This window comes from Bidens hawaiensis, unplaced genomic scaffold, assembly GCF_021521415.1.
Source record: "Bidens hawaiensis isolate Kalapana, Puna unplaced genomic scaffold, B.hawaiensis_p1.1 tig00028231_1, whole genome shotgun sequence".
Lineage (NCBI taxonomy): Eukaryota > Viridiplantae > Streptophyta > Magnoliopsida > Asterales > Asteraceae > Bidens > Bidens hawaiensis.
In genome coordinates this window covers 26,027-49,933 of record NW_027494588.1, presented here as the reverse complement: position 1 = coordinate 49,933, position 23,907 = coordinate 26,027, and the positions used below count along the sequence as shown (strand labels likewise).

Genomic DNA, 23,907 nt, shown 5'->3' with positions numbered 1-23,907 from the left:
GTTGATTAATAGAAGTGGTGATAATTTTGTTAGCTGGGTTGGTAAGATAGTATGGAGTGAAGTGGTGAAGGAGAAAAAGTTTGAGCTGTTGAAGCCTCAAAAGGGGAAGTTGATTGAAGATATGGAACGGGGAATGCGGGCTGATGGCAAGCCCTGGATGGTGATGAAGTACAAACCGATTCGATGTTTGAAAGAGGTTCCAATGAAGATCATGCCTCAAGATGTGTTGAAGGATCTTAAATGGTGGTATGTTGACTGCCAGACTGCCGAAGCTGTGATGGAAGATCAAGATGAACAAGAGATCTTAAGGGTGTATGATCCTATGCACTTGGTTAACTTGTCTCAAGCTGATTTGCAGGTACTCAATGATAAGAAGATCTTTTATATCCCTGCTTGGAAGGACGAAGCGAAGAAATACCAAAGGGTGGTCTCAGTTTGTGTGAGACAGGGTGTTCATACTTGAAGACGGAAGATACGGGTTTTTGGATTACAAGACAAGACGAAGATGTAAGAGAAATGAAGCTACTGACAAGGGGGAGTCTGTTGGTGCATGATGCCAGTAGTTCATTTATCTCGTGTCTATTGTGTATGTAATCGTTACATTGTTCTTATGTTTTGATGAACGTGTTAGTATTGCTATTGGGTTTAGCGAACTTATGGTGTGGCGAAGTTAGGGACAACTTCGCCTATGGTGTTAGGCGAAGTTGTCTTAGTACTTAACCTAACTTGCGCCGTTTTGTTTAGTGACTTTTTGGCAGATTTGGTTTGTAAGCAGTCTTGAAACTTGTTTGGTGTTTTGGTCTTTACATCGATATAACAAGTAATAGTTTGTCTTTACATGTTACGTGTTACTTACGTATCTCTTGTGTAAACACTCGTATCGTATATGTAAGGAATTCCGCACCCTCGTGTTACGAGATACTCTTGTGTAGATCCAGCTAGGAACCTACAGTATTGAGGTGTGAAAATAATAAAATATTAGTCCTCTTTATTGTGAAATTGTCGAATTGTTATGATTATAGAATTTATGGAATTTAATCATGTTTAACATAAATAAAAACAAAAAATTAATGGTTTAAAAGGTTTACAAAATGCTTAACTCTTTCAATAAATTTATTCAATTTAAAGCATTGATTGGTTTATTTTTATTAGTTTAAAAAACAACATATGAATATATGGTAATGATTATAATAATAATAGTTCAAGTGAATTGCATTGGATATGTACATGAATAGATTATCTTAATTATGAATGTTTTAAATGAGATGCAATACTACAAGGGGGTGAAATATATAATTGCATAGAAATGATCACATAAAATACCTGAAACGAAACTTGAGATTAATTAATAACATTATATGTATATATATAAGAAAAACTGGAAATTTAAAACGGGTCGGGTTTCGGATTTGAAATTAACGAATGCAACAGTCGATATGCACATGATGACAAGAAAGTACCAATAGTGAGTCTTCAAGTGGTTTCTTCGTACGACCTTTGGGTTTGGTCGACCTACTTTGGTAGCCCTGGGTCCAACAACGACATAAACGTTTTGGAGGCGTCGCCCATGATAGAGTATTACATCTCCGCTACCTCACCAGTCACGTTGTATTGGATAACCCTAACTACTACCCACACGAATACTATTTGGGATATGGGATATATCCAAAATATTCTATTATATGTCATAATGTTTAGAGACCCAATGGATGAAAAGAGAAAGTATTCTAAGAAAGTACAAGAGTCTTTGTGAAAGGACACCGAGAGGTGTTTTGGGGTTCTTCGCCAACGTTGCCATTACCTGAAAAATCAGTGTTGTGCATGAGCATTGGAAAAAATGAGATATGCTATATATGCATTCATAATATTGCATGCTGGTGAGCATATGTTAACAATATATACTAGAGAATTTCCAACAACAACCACCTCAAGCAAATATGAAGGAGAAGGTCCAAAATGCTTATCAAATGCGTTCAAGCGAGATACGTAATGCCTTTACGACGGATTTGGTCCAACACGCTTGGTCGGTTCGGCCAATTCAAGGCGAAGGTGAAAACGCATCAAGCGGGATGACGAATGAGACGAGGAAAGTGAAAACGAGCTCGACTGAGACGAAGACGGGTAATTTCTAGTAGTTTTAATTTTAATGTAAAATTTATTTATTTTATTTAATAAAATGTTATTTGCTTTATTTTAAATAAAAAAGAAAAATAACAATGAGGTAATTATTGTAATATGCTTCATCCACTACACCTCTTTTAGGCATAAGAGCATCTACAACGGTGCCAATGTGGCACCGTCTGAATCTAGCAGGAAACAAGAGGACGAGAGATCGCCTGACTTTACCGATGTAGAGTTGGTTCTTGGCTGCAGTCTGAAAAGTAAGTTTGCAGACACAAACTAGAAGCAAACTCCATGTGGCAATTAATCTTCTTTTTATATTCTGTCATCCCCGAATAGAAACTCCGGAAGGTCGATTCACAATCAGATCAGAGTTACCGGCAAAGTCTGATGGAAATTTCGGAAGCAACAACAGCTTTCCGGCGAAGGTTAAAAATGGATGGATCGGGTGCTGTACAACCAGATCTGACCATATTAATAGATTTATTGATGTTGGGTTTTTCCGACGAACACTTGGCAACCCATTTTCATTCTTCTTTATTATAAGTTTGCTTTATTATGTACCACTACTAACCAAAACAAAAGAATTTGTATAAATTAATAGTAAATTAATATTTGCTGGATCCAACTATGGTAAATATATATAATAATTTAGTTTGTCTTAAATCAATTTCTATAATGATTTTTCTCCGTTTATATTATAAATAACAAGTTGATGTATATACAAACTATATACTATATAGTGTTAGAAAAGCAAAATTTCGTAACGAAAAGATAGAAAAAATATGCCTTGGTTAATCATTAAGAGGATAAGAATATTATTTATATCTTTAATTTAATTAAACGCATACAAGATATTAAAAAACTATTGTAAACATAATTTCCTTTGTTTATGTTAAATAATTGTTAAAGTAGGTGATGATATGGATAGTTAGGTGGAGGTTTGTGAGGTTTGTTGTTGTGGAAGAAAGTGTGAGTTTTTAAAAAAAGTTTGAAATCTGATGTGGCGCTGATATGAAAGTTTGTTGTTGTGGATGCTCTAAAACCCCTATGGTGACGTGACACCAAATGATGCATAGGACTCTATCCACTACACATGGTCTTATAAAGATACAATTACTTTTAAATGGCTTATTATAAAAGGGTAAATAATAATCTTTTTTTATTGAGAAGATGAAACAAAAGGCTGTGTAGTGGATGAGGTACAAAATGAGGCGATTTGTAACATGTGGTATCCAATCAATAAAGGGATGGTTTTGTTTTAGGGGTGTGATGGTGTTGTAGCCCTTTTATCGTCACGTCATCTTTTTTTAATTTTCTTTTTATAATTAAATTAAACAAATAAAACCCATTAATTTATAAAAAAATCATTAAATTAATTAAATAAAATAAAAATACATTGAAAAAATAGAACACACTAAAAAATTAAAAAAAAATACATATAAATATACTAATTTAAGACTCGTGTTCGTCCTCATCCTCGTCTTCGTATTCGTGTTCAACGGGACGATGATACCAAACGTGTTGAACCAAATCCACCTTAAGTTGATTATGTGTTTCACTTGATGTGAGCTCGTGATTGTTTCGTGTTCGTTGTTGTTCTGTTGGTTCATGAAATTGTTCTGGAACGCTCCCTGGTATATAGTGTTTGCATATTGCTCTGCTATTGTCTTCTAAAATTATATTACGTAATATGATACACGTATACATGGCATCGCTCATTTTTCCATCTCTCATACACTACATGGGTTTTTCACATAATGCCAACGTTTTTTAGAACCCTTAAACACCTCTCGATATCCTTTCGCGTGAAATCTTGCTTATTCTTATAATCTTCTCCTTTTTTCTTCGACCGAGTCTTGAAACGTTTTGAATATGAACGAGTATACCGGATATATCCCATCTCCCGGATAATGTCTGTGATGGTAGTTTGTACCGTTGGCATAAAACGATAAGACTGGTATGCTACAGTGTAACATCCTAGGCAGATCCCTCATCAGTTGTGGACAAGAAAGATCATTGGTTCATAAGTAAATGCCCCGCTTCTTAAATCACCAACGCGTTTTGGGCTTAACGGTAGTGGACGAGAGGAGAGATCCACAGTTAAGCGTGCTCAGATGAGAGTAGTAGCAAGATGGGTGACCTCTTGAGAAGTCTCTACCTGGGCAACCAAAAACAAATATGTGAGCTCTCAGTGGACATAGCGGACAATATTGGTGGTGCGAGGGGCCGGATGTTACAAATGGTATCAGATCCACTCTTGTGCCGTTCGGGATGGTAGGGGCAAACCTCATTAGAGACGGTGAGCCCCCTAGGGTGTCGCGAGGTACATCTTAGGCGAATCCCACATCCTGGATTTGATGGTGGGGCAATCCTCATCGAGGACGATGAGTCCAACAGGGGGGGGTGTTTGTAACATCCTAGGCAGATCCCACATCGGTTGTGGACAAGAGAGATCGTTGGTTCATAAGTAAATGCCACACCTCTTAAATCACCAACACGTTTTGGGCTTCACGGCAGTGGACGAGAGGAGAGCTCCACAGTTAAGCGTGCTCAGCTGAAAGTAGGAGCAGGATGGGTGACCTCCTGGGAAGTCACCACCTGGGCAACCAAAAACAAATCTGTGAGCTCTCCGTGAACATAGCGGACAATATTGGTAGTGCGAGGGGCCAGATGTTACAAGTGGTATCAGAGCCACTCTTGTGCCGTTCGGGATGGTAGGACAAACCTCATTAGAGACGGTGAGCCCCCGAGGGTGTCGCGAGGTACATCTTATGCGAATCCCACATCCTGGATTGGATGGTGGGGCAAACCTCATCGAGGACGATGAGTCCAAAGGGGGGTGTTTGTAACATCCTAGGCAAATTCCACATCGGCCGTGTACAAGAGAGATCCTTGGTTCATAAGTAAATGTCCCGTCTTTTAAATCACCAACGCGTTTTGGGCTTAACGATAGTGGACGAGATGAGAGCTCCACAGTTAAGCGTGCTCAGCTGGAAGTGGTAGCAGGATGGGTGAACTCCTGGGAAGTCTCCACCTAGGCAACCAAAAACAAATCCGTGAGATCTTCGTGGGCATAGCGAACAATATTGGTGGTGCGAGGGGCCGGATGTTGCATACGGCTGATGTAATACTCTAGCACGTGCGACAAGTTGAGAACTTTTATGTCTTTGTTGTACCCGACAGAGCCAAAGTAGGTCGACCAAACCCAAAGGTCGTGTAAACAAATGGCTTGATGCCTAACCGTTGGTACTCCATGGTCACCACGAGTGTATTGACCTCACCAAGCGGTTGGACAATTTCCTCACTCCCAACGCATGCAATCTATACTCCGATCACGGCGGGAAAAGAATGTTTGCTTTCGTGTATATCGTATATACTAGTAGGCCGTTGAAGTTGGAATCCAAAGATGGCGATCACCGTATAATTGTATTGTTCTTATAGAAACAAATGATTAAAGAAATTTAAATTAAAAACATAAAGGTTAAAAAATAATTAATATAAACAATTTAAAACAATTAATTAAAACAAGTAGGTTAAAAAATAATTAATTTAAACAATTTAAATTTTACCGATCCAAACATTCTTTAACGTGTCTTGCGTCGTTTTCGCCGCCATCTTTAAACACTTTTCGTTGATGTCGGTCGTGTTTCCGTATGTGAGGATGTGTAGCGCCGAAGTACACTTTTGGATGGCGGTAAATCATAAATATCCTCTTGCGTCGGGTTTTGTTTAAAATACAGATACCCCCGCTCCAAATCTTCCGCAATGCGCAAAAATAAACATCTAGACATCCGAAAACGGCATTCAAACTTAGCGTCATCGTATCTAAGCGAGTCATTGAAGTAGTCTCTCATCAAATGATCGTTTGCATCAAGACGGTCTCGAATGATATATGATTGCCTACGGCACGGGCGAGAACTAGTAGAAGTAGAAGTTATCTTATTGCTACGGTTCGCAATGCACTTATGACCTAAGTTTCCTCCCCCGTCGTCTTTTGCATGAGTTGATCCATCTTTTTATTCTCAGTAAGTTGTTCTAAAATGTCAAAAGTGTTTGCACAATCCATTTTGGTAAAGAAACTTGGTGAAAATGGGTTTTGGAGGTTGAGTTGGTATATAAAAATGATGAAAATGGTTTTTGAAGGTTGAGTTGGTGTATGAAATAATGAAAATAATTGAATTTATTTGGTATTTATATTAATTTTGTAAATTAAATTGTATTTTTTAAGTTTTTGATCATTCAACGGTCAAAGAATAATATAATATTATTTTAAAACCTTTCCGACGACAAAAACGCATCCCCCCTCTTTGTTCCCCTCTTATCGTCGGGGGGGGGGGGGGGGGTCCCTCCAAATTTCGACCCATTGTCGTTTGGTTTTGCCGCCCACTGCACACACCCAAACTAGTTAAAATGGATGATTTTTAAATTTCTATAGAGTGGATTTTACTTAGTTGTTTTATCTTTTAAAAACGTTTTCTTTTAAACAGTTATCTTTTTTCATTCTTTTTGCCTCTTATGAGACGTGAATTTTATTCTTTGCTAGGTAATACTAACATATTTATCATCACACCACAAGGGATGGGGGCGTCTTTTAAATACCTATCGGGTGGATTGCACTTAGGGTGTGATTGGGATTGCCTATTTAGGTGAAAAATAACTTTTTGTTAAACTGACTTATTAATTATGAAATTTCTAAAAGAAGTTTTTAAAAAGATGTTTTGGATTAGCTTATGTGTTGTGGAAAACCAAAATAACTAAAAAAGACACTCTTTTTTTTAAAATGAGTATAATAGGTTTTGAGGGTTAGAGAGGTGCAATAGATAAATCAAACTCAATAAGTTAATAATTTACATATTCTTAACTTTTCAAAACCCCTTTTATTTTGCCTTATCCATAAGTTAAAATCCATAAGACCTTATAATTTGCAAACACCTTAACATCTTATTAACTTTTTAAAAAGTTTATTTTATAAATTTATAAAAATAAAAAATCTCAAACACCCCCTTTGCTGACTTTTTTTTAATTGAAATTCTAAACGTATCTTCTTGGCTAGTGTCTTGATATATTGTTTGATGGTTTATAAAAGGTTTTTTTTGTTGGTTAGTAAAAGAAATGAATGGCTGCATTTTTTTAGCAACGTCATCTGAGTTTGAGACGGTACCGATCTTGAAAATTAAAAATATTTGGTACCAGTATTGTTTGCAAAATTCGGAAAATACCGATATCATTCTGAACGTACATGTACTATAACGATACAGAAAAACTCAAAAGTTGATATTGATTCGACAGTGACAATACCAAATTAATACCGATTCAATACCATGACCAAATTAATACCGGTACCCGTTTTGCTCATTGATTGCAACACCACAAGTGGTTGAATGGTTTCATTAATATAACTTTGTTTATTTAACAGTTAAAAGGAAGCTTTTATTAATTAACTTAAAAATGAACAAACCAGCTGTTAAAGGGTTGGTTGGTATCTAGCTTTATATGTTAACCAATGATTATTGCTTTTTATGTTACCGATATGAAAAAAGATTTAACACTGAGATTTTATCAGAGATTCTAAAAGAAGATATGATTTGTTACATCAAAAGTAGGAAGAAGTCTTTACAAAATATACAGACTATTCAATTTCTTTAACTTGTAATAAATTGGTAACACTGATTTTCGATCTTTCATCTTCCCTATATACACATAGTTTTTAGTGGCCTTATGTGATTGTAATTGTGGCTAAGAGCATTCCCATCCCATCCCATCCCTCATAATTATGTGAGGGAGATTGGTAAATTATAGGATGAAGTTTTGAATGATTGTGAGTGTAAATTATAGGGTGGAGAGAGAAATGTAGTGATTTATTTGTAAATTTGGGGAAATATTTGGGGTATATTGTTTGCCCCTATATATTTTTTAATATTTGTTGGATTGGTTGTGAGTAGAGGAGAAAGAAAATTGTAATGATAAAAGTATAAAATGTATTATTTAATTAAACAGGAAAGAGAAATGTAATGTTTTGTAGTGTAATTATAGAGATGGGGATAGGGGATGGGATGTGAATGCTCTAAAGGATACTAGCATTAGTTGTTGGCCATCAAGAAGCCTCTCCAATAAGTGTAGCTAAATGGTAGAAAATGACCACATGACTATTTACTTGATGTGACCATTGCACGTATAGAGCCACATGAATTCATGTTTAAGCCACATGAATTTTATAATAATGTGGCCAATATGGTTTTGGTAAGCGAGCATTGTGACCTATATTGTGTGGCTATAGCAAAGCAATAACCACTTGAATTTAATAATAGTTGTGACATTCGTCAATTTCGGGTCTCGTTTGTATTCGTTTATCATGTAAACCTACCCATTTTGTAAACCAAAGCTTATGATATAATCAAAATGATGGATTTTATGTTACAATATTGTTTTACACTTGTTGGGTCTTGAAAACATTCTTTTTGGTCCTTAAACCTCCTTAAAATGACTTAAACCAAACTTTGTGGACTATTATTGCCATTTACCAAAAACTTGTTGAACCATTTCAACCATCACATGCATCTTTAACCTATTTGTATGAAACATACTCTTACCCTTATAAAAGCAGGGCTCCATACACCATTTTGGTTGTTCATCTTCTCCAAATTCTCTCTCAAATCCAAGTATTCATCTTCAACATTTTGTTATTTTGATTTCTTAAGGTTAACTAACTATAGTCTTTCATTTTAACTTGTTCATCTAATATTACTAACACTTGAATATGGTGGTACAACATATATATAATACACACCCCTTGTTTCCTTTATTTGTTACTTCACCGACTCCGGTTGGTTAAGTTTCGAATAGGCAAGGCTTCATGGAGGACTTCGTGTTCTTGATATATACACACACACACACACATAACTTATTATACATATCACTTATGACTAACTTCTAACCCTTTTAGTTTGTTCATCTTATTTACAAGTTCCATGGTGTGGGGTTGTATAAGACTAACCTCGGTTTAACCGAAACTAGTCCAAACCGGAAACCGAACTTTTGTTTACTAGTTTTGTTAAAATAGTTGTTTAAACTTGTTTATTGCTATATTTGAGTTTCAAAAATCATTTTTACAAGTTCTTTGATATTAAGCATATGGAATCCATCTATGAACTCGTTGGGAGATGGAAACCGAACTAAACCGAAACTTTTGCTTAAAAGACTTGTAGTTAACTTTTTAGTTGTAAAATTTAAGTTTTCTTCATTTATAAACCAATATACAAGTTCTATGACATTTGGGCATGTAGAAACCATCTATGAACTATTTGGGAGATGGAGACCGAACCAAACCGAACTATACCGACTTTTACTCGCTTAAGACACACAAGTGTGTTTTTAGCAATCAAGACTTGTATATTTCTTTAAAAATAGTTTACAAACTGATTTTAATTATTTTCTTAAGTACTTGGAATTGTTGGATCCAACTTGATCTCATCACATAGTTTGGACCGACAAAACCGAACACTCGCTTAACGTGCGTTGTTAGTTCTAAACAATAGATCTACATACTTGGTTAAGTGTTAGTATATTTTAATGAGTTATCTCATAACAATTAATATGTTGGAAAGTTGACTTTGGGTTTGACCATTTGTTAAGACCCGAATCGACAACCCGAACACTCGTTAAAAACCCGTTTTAGTATCTTTGTACCAAAGGAACTTGCATTTTAGCATTTTTCCCACCTTATTACTTAACATGGGTTAAGTAAATATTAAGGTTAGATACTTTAACCCGGTTTCGAGCAAACTTACATTTTTAAAGGATTGTTATTATGAATTCTTAAATAGTTACATTTTAAACCTTGAACTTTAATTGTTTACTTTTTGCAACAATTATTTTATTTAAAGATCTTCAAGACAACCATTCTAAATCCAAGATTTTATTGTCATTTAGGCCTTGCTCGTTAGAATTCATCCATCCGGTTATTCATCTTTTACCGATCAAGTTTTATACTTGAACGTGAGTAACTTCATACCCCGTTTTCTATCTTTTGTTTTTGGGTGACATTTCATACTTATTCAAATCAAATGCTTTATACTTGAGTCTTAAACCACAAACGTTGTTGTATACTTTACTTGAATAATTGCTCGATTTGGTGTTCTATGCTTATATGTCTATTTGTTTATCGCTTTCTGTTGGTGGAATCTATAAATCCTAGACTACTTGGCATCCCCTTGTAGCAAGGTGTCGTTAACGTAATGCAATTAACGATATTCTATTAAATCCTAGACTACTTGGCAATCCCTTGTAGCTAGGTGGCGCTAACATAATTCTATTAGCGATTGTCAATTTATCCAAGTTTATAGCTATTATTTATGATTTTGTATACTAGTTTTGTGGTTTTTCATACTATATATCTATTGTTCAAACTTATAAATTGCTCACCAACCTTTGTGTTGACAACTTTATTTTATGAAATGTTACAAGTTTGCATCTAGGTTGATTATGGAGTTCGGTGAAGAAAATGATACAAATACCGTTAGGATATTAACAAAAATGAACAATATTTGATTTGTTATATTTTGCTATATTTTGTTGTATTTGACTTATGAATATTTGGTTATGTGACATTTTCGATGTTGTGAAATGAAATGAGTTTGTTAAATATTGTCGCTTTAAATAGTGTCATGCGCTTATGGGCAATCGTTACACCTCGGCATGTTCCGCCGCCTTTGGTCGGGGTGTGACAGATTGGTATCAGAGCCATGACAATTAAGATAGGTGGTTAGACGTAACGACCTAGAATTGTTATGCTTAGGGTCCTATACGTGTGTTCATACGTGTTTACTCTATTTTATTGTTCATATCGCATGTTTATTTATGAACTTGTTTAAAATTCACCAATATCCTAAATGTTCACATACACACACTTTCATAGTATTTCCAAGGTATCCTTACCTTAAAACGCAAAAAGTAGATTTTTATTGTGTTTTATAGATTACAAGATTAACTTGGATCCCGTTGTTTCAAATCCCTTAAAGGTTGCGTTTATATCGGGTTTGTAGCCATCATAGAAAACGAGACATTATAAAATGACCATTTGACAAAAACATTCCAATGATCGAAGGTGATTTACTTACCTGGGATGGTTGAGTTATAATGCTCGTTTTCTAGGCCATAAACCGTGTTATAAATGTTAATTCTTTAAGTAGTCGAATGCGAGCGTTCCGGTCGCCATCCTAATTTTTCGGTGTTAAATCAATAGGGCTACGGTGATTTCGTGGACTAGTGTTTTGGCATGACGTTGTATCTCGATTTATTGTGTTATCATTGTTATTTGAGTCTAAAACATGAAAAAGTCGCGGTGGTTACGTGCACATGTTTGGACTCCAACGTGGTGTTTTATAAAACCTTTTATTTAGTGTTGGAATATCAAGTCATGGTGATTTCATGCGCGATTCTTCCGACTCTATAAATCTCAAAATCTCAAATTTTCAAGCCTTAACTATCTCAAAAAAAAAATCATTTACGTTTTGTTTACGGTTTTGTTATCTATAAACAAAGTTCTATATTTTATCTAACACTAACATCTTCTCCATACTAACTCTAGGATTCACAAATCAAAAATCGAAATCTCATTTTATTTTATACACCTTTATATTCATTTCCTTTTATCCAAAACTTATCCCATTTTCTTTATAAATGTTAGCATGCCTCCGCTAAGACGCCAATCGCGATATGACTCCACCCGACGTATGGCCGCTCTCGTCGCCAAGAAAATGGCCGCGGTGATTCCCGAACTTATAACCCAAATACAAGCAAACCAACCCGCACCCGTTGTTGCACCTATTGAACCCAAACCCACATCCTACCTGCTTAAACAATTTACCAGTGCCAACCCGTCCGAATTCTTTGGAACCAACTGTGCCACTACCATGTTGCAATGGTTCGAATCTGTGGAGAATGTGTTTTTACACAGCGAATGCCCCGAAGCGAAAAAGACAAACTTCGCTTCAAGCATGTTTAGGGGAACCGCCCTAACATGGTGGGGTAGTGTTATGCACCTCCAAGGTACGGATGTGGCCATGGCTCTTCCATGGGCCGAGCTCAAGGCAGTTATGAAGAAGAAATTTTGTCCCAAACACGAGCTCCAAAAGCTTGAGGAAGAATTTTGGAACCTAAAACAAGAAAGTGGTGATAACGCCGCTTACTCGATCCGTTTCCACGAGCTAAGCGTTCTTGTACCTCACTTGGTTACCCCACCCGAACGTGAAATTGACAAATATATTGGGGGTTAACCGATGAAAATCCGGGACTCGGTCATGAGTAGCAAACCCGCGAACCTTGAGGAAGCCATCACGTTAGCCGGTTGGCTATCGGAAAATCACGTGAAGGCGGGTACCTTAACCCTCAAGAAAGCAAGTGAGAAAGACAAGCCCGAGCCCACACCGCAAGCCAAGGTTGAACCTGCACCACAAGCCATAAACTACTCAAACTCCTCCCGACACAACAATAACAACAACAACAACAACAACAAGAAGAAACCCAAAAACAACTACCGAAACTTTGTCGTTACCCAACCTCAACAACAAACCCAAGCTCCCCAAAACCGAAGACCCTATACCGGTCCTTACCCGCTATGTAACGCTTGCCAATTTCACCACCCAACAAACTCGCCTTGTCGCCAATGTACCATTTGCAACCGACTTGGCCATCTCAACACCACTTGCCGATCCGCCCAACGAACCCAACCCAACCCAACCAACCTAACCAACCAAACCAACAAAGAACTTTTCCCCAATATTCCCAAAACCGATATGCACCCTACCCACCAAACCAACCCCAACCACCCCGAGCTTGTTACAATTGTGGAGATCCAAACCATTTCCGCAACAATTGCCCTCGCCTCACCTTTGCTAACCAAACCATGAACGTACCTTACTACCAAACCCAAACTTACCAAGTCCAAACCTATCAACCCCAAATTCCCCAACTCAATGCACCACTCATCCAACCCATCCAAGAAATCCAAGCACCACCTCCACCTCCACAACAAGCACCTCAAGTCAACCATGGTAATCAAGGGCGAGCTTTTATGATGAATGCAAATCAAGCTCAAGTGGCAAACGATGTTGTGAACGGTATGTTTTTGGTGACCTATCATTTGGCTTCTATTTTATATGATACCGGTGCCGATAGAAGTTTTATTTCTTTGAAATTTGAGTCAAAACTTGCGATGCCTCGAACTAAGCTTTCCCGACCATCCTCTGTTGAAGTCGCCAATGGCAATTCTATTACCATCAATTCCGTCGTCCGCGATTGTTCTCTTATTCTTTCTAAGCATAAATTCTCCATCGATCTCATCCCGATGCAAATGGGTAGCTTCGATGTCATAGTAGGCATGGATTGGTTATCTTTGCACCGTGCCGAAGTCGTTTGTTTTGATAAATTCATTCGCATCCCGCTCGTCAACGGTAAAATTCTTAAGGTCTTTGGAAACACAACGTCATGAAGGCTAAACCTTATGTCGTGTGCTCAATCGCAAAAGTACTTACGCCAAAAGTACGTCCCGTTTCTAGCTCTCTCGGTGACAAAAGACAAAAAGGAAAGGAAGATCCAAGATATTTCTATTGTTCGTGATTTCCTTGATGTCTTTCCCGATGACGTTACCGGTCTTCCTCCCGTTCGTCCGATTGAATTCCAAATCGATCTTGTGCTTGGAGCGATGCCCGTGGCCAAGGCTCCTTATCGTCTAGCCCCGTCGGAAATGCAAGAACTATCAAACCAACTCGAAGAACTTTCCGATAAAGGCTTCATTATTCCAAGCTCTTCTCCTTGGGGCGCTCCCGTTCTCTTCGTGAAAAAGAAGGATGGTTCGTTTCGTATGTGCATTGATTATCGTGAACTCAACAAGCTTACTTTTAAAAATCGTTATCCATTGCCACGTATCGACGACTTATTCGACCAACTTCAAGGCTCAACTTGTTTCTCCAAAATTGATCTTCGATCGGGTTATCATCAATTGAGTATTCGCGAAGAAGACATTCCTAAAACCGCTTTCCGTACTCGATATGGACATTTCGAATTTTTGGTTATGCCCTTCGGGTTAACAAATGCACCCGCGGTATTTATGGACCTTATGAACCGCGTTTGCAAACCATTCCTTGATAAATTCGTTATTGTCTTTATTGATGACATCCTTATCTTTTCTAAATCCAAAGCCGAACATGAACATCATTTGCGTTCCATTCTCAAACTCCTTAGAAATGAACAACTCTATGCCAAATTCTCCAAATGTGAATTTTGGTTCGAGGAAGTTCAATTTTTGGAACATATCGTAAACGACAAAGGTATTCATGTTGATCCCGCTAAAATTGAGGCCGTTAAGGATTAGAAAACTCCAACGACTCCCATGGAAATTCGATCCTTCCTCAGTTTGGCGGGATATTATCGGCGTTTAATTCGAAATTTTTCCAAGATCTCTTTGCCTCTTACCTCTCTCACCCATAAGGGACAACCCTTCGATTGGGGTTCGAAGCAAGAGGAAGCCTTTTGTACTCTCAAGGACATGCTTTGCAATGCTCCTATTCTAACCCTTCCCGATGGAAACGACGATTTTGTTGTATTTTGTGATGCATCCCATCAAGGCCTTGGTTGTGTTCTCATGCAACGAGGTCAAGTCATCGCATACGCATCAAGGCAACTTAAGGTCAACGAGAAGAACTATACGACTCACGATCTCCAACTTGGTGCCGTCGTTTTCGCTCTCAAAATTTGGAGACATTACCTTTATGGTACAAAATGTGTGGTTTTTACCGATCATAAAAGCCTTCAACACATTTTCGACCAAAAAGATCTCAACATGAGACAACGACGATGGGCCGAAATACTTAGTCATTACGATTGCGAGATTCGCTACCACCCCGGTAAAGCGAATGTTGTCGCCGACGCCCTAAGTCGAAAGGTTAATGTTAAATCCGTTCTACTTCTAAGCGTCATTGTTCAAACCGATCTTCAAATTCTTATCTTTCAAGCTCAACGCACCTCCGTCGAAGAAGGTAATATGTACGACAAAATGTCATGTGGAGCCGAACTTCAACTCGAAACCAAACCCGATGGTATTTTGTATTTTCTCAATCGTTTGTGGGTTCCCGATCGCGATGACCTTCGTACTTGTATTCTCGACGAAGCTCATAATTCGCATTATTCCGTTTATCCCGGTGCGGATAAGATTTATTTCGATCTTCGTGCTACCTTTTGGTGGCTGGGTATGAAAAAGGACGTAGCGTTGTTTGTATCTAGATGTCTTACTTGCTCGAAAGTCAAAGCCGAACATCAAAGACCTTTTGGTCTACTCGAGCAACCACCGATTCCCGTTTGGAAAGGGGAAGACATTGCTATGGACTTTATCACCAAATTACCCAAAACCTAGAAAGGCAACGATAGCATTTGGGTGATCATCGATCGATTAACCAAATCTGCTCATTTCATTCCGATTCGCGAGAAGTACTCTGTCGAGCAGCTTGCTCAAATCTATGTTCGGGAAATCGTGTGTCGACACGGTTTGCCATTGTCTATCATCTCTGATCGCGATGCCCGTTTTACCTCTCATTTTTGGCGATCTCTTTAAGAATCTTTGGGAACACGTCTCGATCTTAGCACCGCTTATCATCCTCAAACGGACGGTCAATCCGAACGTACAATCCAAACACTCGAGGATATGCTACGAGCATGTGTTCTTGATTTCGGTGGGAATTGGGATTCTCATCTTCCGTTCATCGAGTTCTCCTACAACAATAGCTACCACTCTAGCATTGATGTGGCTCCTTTTCAAGCTCTTTACGGTCGTAAATGTCGTTCCCCAATTTGTTGGAACGAAATCGGTAAAGCTCAAATCACAGGACCCGAGATGGTCCAAGAAGCCACCGATGTCATTAATCAAATCCGTAAGAATCTCCTAGCCGCTAGAAATCGTCAAAAGAGTTACGCCGATATACGGCGAAAACCTATTGAATTTAATGTTGATGATATTGTCCTTTTAAAAGTATCTCCTTGGAAGGGGGTAGTCTGTTTTGGAAAGAAGGGTAACCTAGCTCCTTGTTTTGTTGGTCCTTTTAAAATCCTTGAACGTATTGGGAAGGTGGCTTATCGACTCGAACTACCGGAAGAACTTGCCGGTGTTCATCCGACTTTTCATGTATCAAATCTTAAGAAGTGCTTAGCCGAGGGAAATCTCTATATACCTCTCGACGAAGTACATGTCGATGAGTCGATGATCATGGTTGAACGACCCGCTGAGATCATGGATCGCAGCGAGAAGAAAACCAAGCGTAGTTGTATTCGGTTAGTCAAAGTTCGATGGGAATCACGGCGTGGCGCGGAGTTCACTTGGGAACGAGAAGACACAATGAAGGAGAAGTATCCACACTTGTTTGCATCATCATCGTCATCTTAATTTCGGGACGAAATTTCCTAAAGTAGGGGATACTGTGACATTCATCAATTTCGGGTCTCGTTTGTATTCGTTTATCATGTAAACCGACCCATTTTGTAAACCAAAGCTTATGATATAATCAAAATGATGGATTTTATGTTACAATATTGTTTTACACTTGTTGGGTCTTGAAAACATTCTTTTTGGTCCTTAAAACTCCTTAAAATGTCTTAAACCAAACTTTGGAGACTATTATTGCCATTTACAAAAAACTTGTTTTACCATTTCAACTTTCACATGCATCTTTACCCTATTTGTATGAACCATACTCTTACCATTATAAAAGCAGGGCTCCATACACCATTTTGGTTGTTCATCTTCTCCAAAATCTCTCTCAAATCGAAGTATTCATCTTCAACATTTTGTTATTTTGATTTCTTAAGGTCAACTAACTATAGTCTTTCATTTTAACTTGTTCATATAATATTACTAACACTTGAATATGGTGGTACAACATATATATAATACACACCCCTTGTTTCCTTTATTTGTTACTTCACCGACTCCGGTTGGTTAAGTTTCGAATGTCATAAGGCAAGGCTTCATGGAGGACTTCGTGTTCTTGATATATATACACACACACATAACTTATTATACATATCACTTATGACTAACTTCTAACCCTTTTAGTTTGTTCATCTTATTTACAAGTTCCATGGTGTGGGGTTGTATAAGACTAACCTCGGTTTAACCGAAACTAGTCCAAACCGGAAACCGAACTTTTGTTTACTAGTTTTGTTAAAATAGTTGTTTAAACTTGTTTATTGCTATATTTGAGTTTCAAAAATCATTTTTACAAGTTCTTTGATATTAAGCATATGGAATCCATCTATGAACTCGTTGGGAGATGGAAACCGAACTAAACCGAAACTTTTGCTTAAAAGACTTGTAGTTAACTTTTTAGTTGTAAAATTTAAGTTTTCTTCATTTATAAACCAATATACAAGTTCTATGACATTTGGGCATGTAGAAACCATCTATGAACTATTTGGGAGATGGAGACCGAACCAAACCGAACTATACCGACTTTTACTCGCTTAAGACACACAAGTGTGTTTTTAGCAATCAAGACTTGTATATTTCTTTAAAAATAGTTTACAAACTGATTTTAATTATTTTCTTAAGTACTTGGAATTGTTGGATCCAACTTGATCTCATCACATAGTTTGGACCGACAAAACCGAACACTCGCTTAACGTGCGTTGTTAGTTCTAAACAATAGATCTACATACTTGGTTAAGTGTTAGTATATTTTAATGAGTTATCTCATAACAATTAATATGTTGGAAAGTTGACTTTGGGTTTGACCATTTGTTAAGACCCGAATCGACAACCCGAACACTCGTTAAAAACCCGTTTTAGTATCTTTGTACCAAAGGAACTTGCATTTTAGCATTTTTCCCACCTTATTACTTAACATGGGTTAAGTAAATATTAAGGTTAGATACTTTAACCCGGTTTCGAGCAAACTTACATTTTTAAAGGATTGTTATTATGAATTCTTAAATAGTTACATTTAAAACCTTGAACTTTAATTGTTTACTTTTTGCAACAATTATTTTATTTAAAGATCTTCAAGACAACCATTCTAAATCCAAGATTTTATTGTCATTTAGGCCTTGCTCGTTAGAATTCATCCATCCGGTTATTCATCTTTTACCGATCAAGTTTTATACTTGAACGTGAGTAACTTCATATCCCGTTTTCTATCTTTTGTTTTGGGGTGACATTTCATACTTATTCAAATCAAATGCTTTATACTTGAGTCTTAAACCACAAACGTTGTTGTATACTTTACTTGAATAATTGCTCGATTTGGTGTTCTATGCTTATATGCCTATGTGTTTATCGCTTTCGGTTGGTGTTCTTGCTCGTTAAAATCCTAGATTACTTGGCACCCCTTGTAGCAAGGTGTCGTTAATGTAATACAATTAACGATATTCTATTAAATCTTAGACTACTTGACAATCCCTTGTAGCTAGGTGGCGCTAACGTAATTCTATTAGCGATTGTCAATTTATCCAAGTTTATAGCTATTATTTATGGTTTTGTATACTAGTTTTGTGGTTTTTCATACTATATATCTATTGTTCAAACTTATGAATTGCTCACCCACCTTTGTGTTGACAACTTTATTTTATGAAATGTTACAGGTTTCATCTAGGTTGATTATGGAGTTCGGTGAAGAAAATGATACAAATACCGTTAGGATATTAACAAAAATGAACAATATTTGATTTGTTATATTTTGCTATATTTTGTTGTATTTGACTTATGAATATTTGGTTATGTGACATTTTCGATGTTGTGAAATGAAATGAGGTTGTTAAATATTGTCGCTTTAAATAGTGTCATGCGCTTATGGGCAATCGTTACACCTTGGCATGTTCCGCCGCCTTTGGTCGGGGTGTGACAGATTGGTATCAGAGCCATGACAATTAAGATAGGTGGTTAGACGTAACGACCTAGAATTGTTATGCTTAGGGTCCTATTCGTGTGTTCATACGTGTTTACTCTATTTTATTGTTCATATCGCATGTTTATTTATGAACTTGTTTAAAATTCACCAATATCCTAAATGTTCACATACACACACTTTCATAGTATTTCCAAGGTATCCTTACCTTAAAACGCAAAAAGTAGATTTTTATTGTGTTTTATGGATTACAAGATTAACTTGGATCCCGTTGTTTCAAATCCCTTAAAGGTTGCGTTTATATCGGGTTTGTAGCCATCATAGAAAACGAGACATTATAAAATGACCATTTGACAAAAAGATTCCAATGATCGAAGGTGATTTACTTACATGGGATGGTTGAGTTATAATGCTCGTTTTCTAGGCCATAAACCGTGTTATAAATGTTAATTCTTTAAGTAGTCGAATGCGAGCGTTCCGGTCGCCATCCTAATTTTTCGGTGTTAAATCAATAGGGCTACGGTGATTTCGTGGACTAGTGTTTTGGCATGACGTTGTATCTCGATTTATTGTGTTATCATTGTTATTTGAGTCTAAAACATGAAAAAGTCGCGGTGGTTACGTGCACATGTTTGGACTCCAACGTGATGTTTTATAAAACCTTTTATTTAGTGTTGGAATATCAAGTCATGGTGATTTCATGCGCGATTCTTCCGACTCTATAAATCTCAAAATCTCAAATTTTCAAGCCTTAACTATCTTAAAAAAAATCATTTACGTTTTGTTTACGGTTTTGTTATCTATAAACAAAGTTCTATATTTTATCTAACACTAACATCTTCTCCATACTATTGTCAAACTTTTCATCACACATAGTGATGCATTGTGTGGCTAATCATATCATATAGAAACAGGAGGTTAATGTCAATGTAGCTAAAAATGTGAACTTGCCACTCAAACAGTCTTTTGTAGTTTGTGGTGTGGCCATTGTCTTACCGTTGTTTCTCACATAATGGTTTTGTAATATAAAGTTTGGCTATTATCATACTTTTAGTCACACTTAGTGATTTTTCCAATGACGTTTGATCTCGTTCCTCCACAAAAATAAACCAAGTGATGAAAGTATGACCAATTGCTAGCTTAGTTTTAAAAAGTGAGAGGCGAACAAAAGCGATGAGGTCTAAAACCGAAGCGCGAAGCGCAAAGCGCAAAAAGCGAAAGCTTTTCAAATATGAGGCGTAAAGTTTTTATATAATTTTTTTAAATATATATCTTATGTTTTTAGCATCCCAACTCTAAATGTACCAATAAATAGGTGTTATATATGATTCAATTTATAAATTATCTACATGTACAACCTAAAAAACATGTTTTACAACATTTTGATGCATAAAAACGACATCTATACAAAAGGAGATCGCTACGGGCTCGCCTCGGCTTCGCCTCAGGCCGCTTTTTGCCTAAAAATAGCGCCTCACTCTCGCCTTTTGAACATTGCTCGCCTTGAGTAGGCAAAAGCGATGAAGCTCTCGCCTTAGGTCGCCTCTCGCCTCGGCTCGCCTCAGGCGCGCTTTTTTAAACCAAGATTGATAGTGATGGACACACAAAAATATGTAGAGTGTGGTTATTTTATGCCATTTGGTCACACTTAGTGTTTTTTTATATGACGTTTTATATGATTCCGTTACACACAAAAAAACGAAGCAAGCATGGTGTGGGTAATGGTTATTTATAGCCACACGAATTTTTGTGTTTTCGATGTGGCTATGTCACACTTTTAGCCACACATAACTTGTTATCTCCATCAACTATGCTATCATTCCGTCACACAACAATGTTTTTGTTGTGGCTAATGGTCATTTATAGACTCGAATTTTTGTAATTTGAAGTGTGGCTATTGTCTTACTTTTGGCCACACTTATTTAATGTGTTTCTTTTTTTTTTTTGAACGGCCAACTAAGTAACGCCGAGTACCCCGTACGCGGCCCCCATTGGCTAAAGGTAGCCCGATCCGGCCACTAGTCCGGACGGACGGAACCCCTAGCGGTCCACCTGTTGAGAAATTTACCGGATAAAACCTGACCCCCACGCCCGCCAAACGGCACGACAGCGAGGAGCCGGTAAAACCGGGTGAGGTCAGGACTCGAACCCTGGCAAGCCAGGGTCATCCCTCATATCTCCCATATAAGTTGATGGTAGTGAGGTTTGATCCCCCTACCTCTCACTTGTAAAGTGAGTGCTCTACCATTGAGCCACAACCAACTTATTATTTAATGTGTTTCTATGTGACTAATACTGTATAATTAGACAATATATAATTATTTGTATTTTTTGTGAAGTAATATAAAACAGCTGTAAACAAGCATGACAAAACAAAATAAGAAACAAATTATAATAACAATAATATTCACTTAAGCAAATCTATACATCTGTTTGTATCATATATGCAAAATTAGCTATACCTATATATATACAAAATAACGACTACCTATATACTAGCTAAGGCGTCAGTTTTCTTGGCACTGCTCATTATCTTCTGTGTGTTCACCCTGTCTATCGTTGTGTACTTTACCTTTGACTTCTTGCCAGCTCTGTCTGGTTTTTTTGAGAATGGGAGTGGTGGTAGCTGGAACAACAGAATATGAAAAACAAATATGTATAATTAATGTCATATTTTGTAATTGAATAGAACAAAATAGGAACAAACCTCAGTGTCACAAAATATATGCTCTCTTGTGATATTTGTTGGGGGTATTCACGGTTCGGTTTTTGAGTCAAACCATGAACCAAACCGTTGGTAACGGTTTTTATTTTTGTAAACCAAAACCGAACCGTAGGACTCTTAAACAGAACCGAACCAAACTGTTAGTAACGTTTTGGTTCCGATTTGGTTTCATGGTTTGGGTAAATATAAATAAATTAATACACAGTTGGTTTTTGTTGTAAACCGTAAACGAAACCGTTCGCTACGGTTTGAATCTTTTGAAACCGAGCGACTGATAGTTATGAAAAAAACCGACCATGAAACCAAACCGGTTTGAACGGTTTCACGGTTTCAAACCGAACCGTGAACACCCCTAATATTTGTACTTGAATAGAAATAAAAGGGAACAAACCTCCTAGTCACATGAGATTATGCATTCTGGCCAAGAAACAAAAGTATCAATTACGTCACCAAGAATCATAATTCCACCTGACTCACACACGAAATAATTGCATGTTACTTTATGGCTTCATCAATACTAATTTTATAGTAACTCTCTAGAATTGCTTTTCCATGCTACAGTTGTGGAACCTATGTTCAATGAATTCTATCATATGCCATCTCCACAACGCATGGGGTACGCATGGTCTTACTATCGAGGTGAAATTGAAATTTTAAAGATATGAAATAATTTAGCATTGAGATAGTCTAAAGGGTTAGTTGGTATCTAGTGTTATATGTTAATCAATGATGGCTTTTTATGTTACCGATATGAAAAAAGATTTAATACAGAGATTTTATCAGAGATTCTAAAAGAAGATGTGACTAGTTACATCAAAAGTAGATAAGTTTTGGCCAGTTTCTTTCCTGTGGGTAGAGATTGAACACAAAGCTGTTGATGCTGGTTACCACATTGTTCCTGTCAAGACCCTTGATCTTAATCTCTGTGTTCCTGAATGTCCTTATGGGATCCTTCAAGTGGGTTCAGTGAATGGCTTGATATGTTGTTGCCAGGGAGATGATGTTGTCTATGTATTTAATCCTGCTTTGCATGAATATCTAGTCTTTCCTAAACCATGTTTGAAGAAGGGTACTCTTGAGTTGATGAATTATGGATTTGGAGTTTCAATGGCAGGTGAATACAAAGTGATTCGGTTATGTGGTAGGAGAGTGTTAAAGAATCGAACCGAGGCTTACGCGGTTGAAATCGAGGTTTAAACCCTTGGCACGGACCAATGGAGAAGTTTGAGAAAAAACCCTTACCACTTTAAGAAAACAAAGGATCTGGATGCTGGTGTATTTGTGGATAGTCATGTGTATTGGCTTGAGGATGGCCGAATCTATGCTTTTGACTTGGACACAGAGACATTTGAGGTGTTTCCGTCCCCTCCCGGAGATAATCGAAACTCGAAGCAAATGTTGGGAGTCCTAAAAGGAAGGCTAAGTCAAATTTCTTGGTGTTGGTTAGGATATGAGGTTTGGGTGATGAAGGAGGAATTTTGGTATAAAGAGAGAGCTATCCAAGAAAGGTTAAACCCTATACTTATTAGATCGCATCCCCTGTGTCTCATTGATGGTTTAAATGGTACTAGTACTTTCATCATGTATGATCAGGCGACGGACGCTCTAGTGGCTTATTGTCTTAACAGGAACACGTTTCTACACATGGGTCGGCAGCGCTACATCTACAGGGTGATGACTTATCGTCCTAGCTTTCTGAAACTCCACAGCTTTGAATCAGAGAGAGTTCGCGCCAAGTACAACAGGGTAAGGAGGATTCCTACCTAGTGACAATATATGTATATATATATATATATATATAGAAAGAAGGTTTTGTCGATCACAACTCGATGATCTTCTTTATGGCTTGAATCCAAACATGCCCGCACTGGGAATTTTGTCTACTCCATGTTTAAGGGTCGTTTAAGTCGTAGCTAGTCTATTAGTTGCAATGTCTGTTAAGACCTAAGACAACATTAACTATGTTTTTATTTGGCTTTTGCTAGTCTATAAGTTGCTGTTAAGACTTAAAAGTAACATTAACTATGTTCTAGTTGCCCCGGCTTATTTTTAAAGCATATAATATGAAACATATTTCAAGTTTTAGATAATTAGCAAGCTTTAGATAATTAGCTTTGTGATAATATATATGGTACTAGTTATGTTTAACTCGTACCCAAGCGTTGCGGTGTG

The 23,907-nt window shown here is 37.3% G+C and overlaps 1 pseudogene; it reads left to right on the top strand.

Moving 5' to 3' along the window:
* Positions 1–2,216: 2,216 nt before the first annotated feature.
* LOC143576503 (F-box/kelch-repeat protein At3g06240-like) lies at positions 2,217–23,502 on the top strand (annotated as a pseudogene).
* The last annotated feature ends 405 nt before the right edge of the window (positions 23,503–23,907 follow it).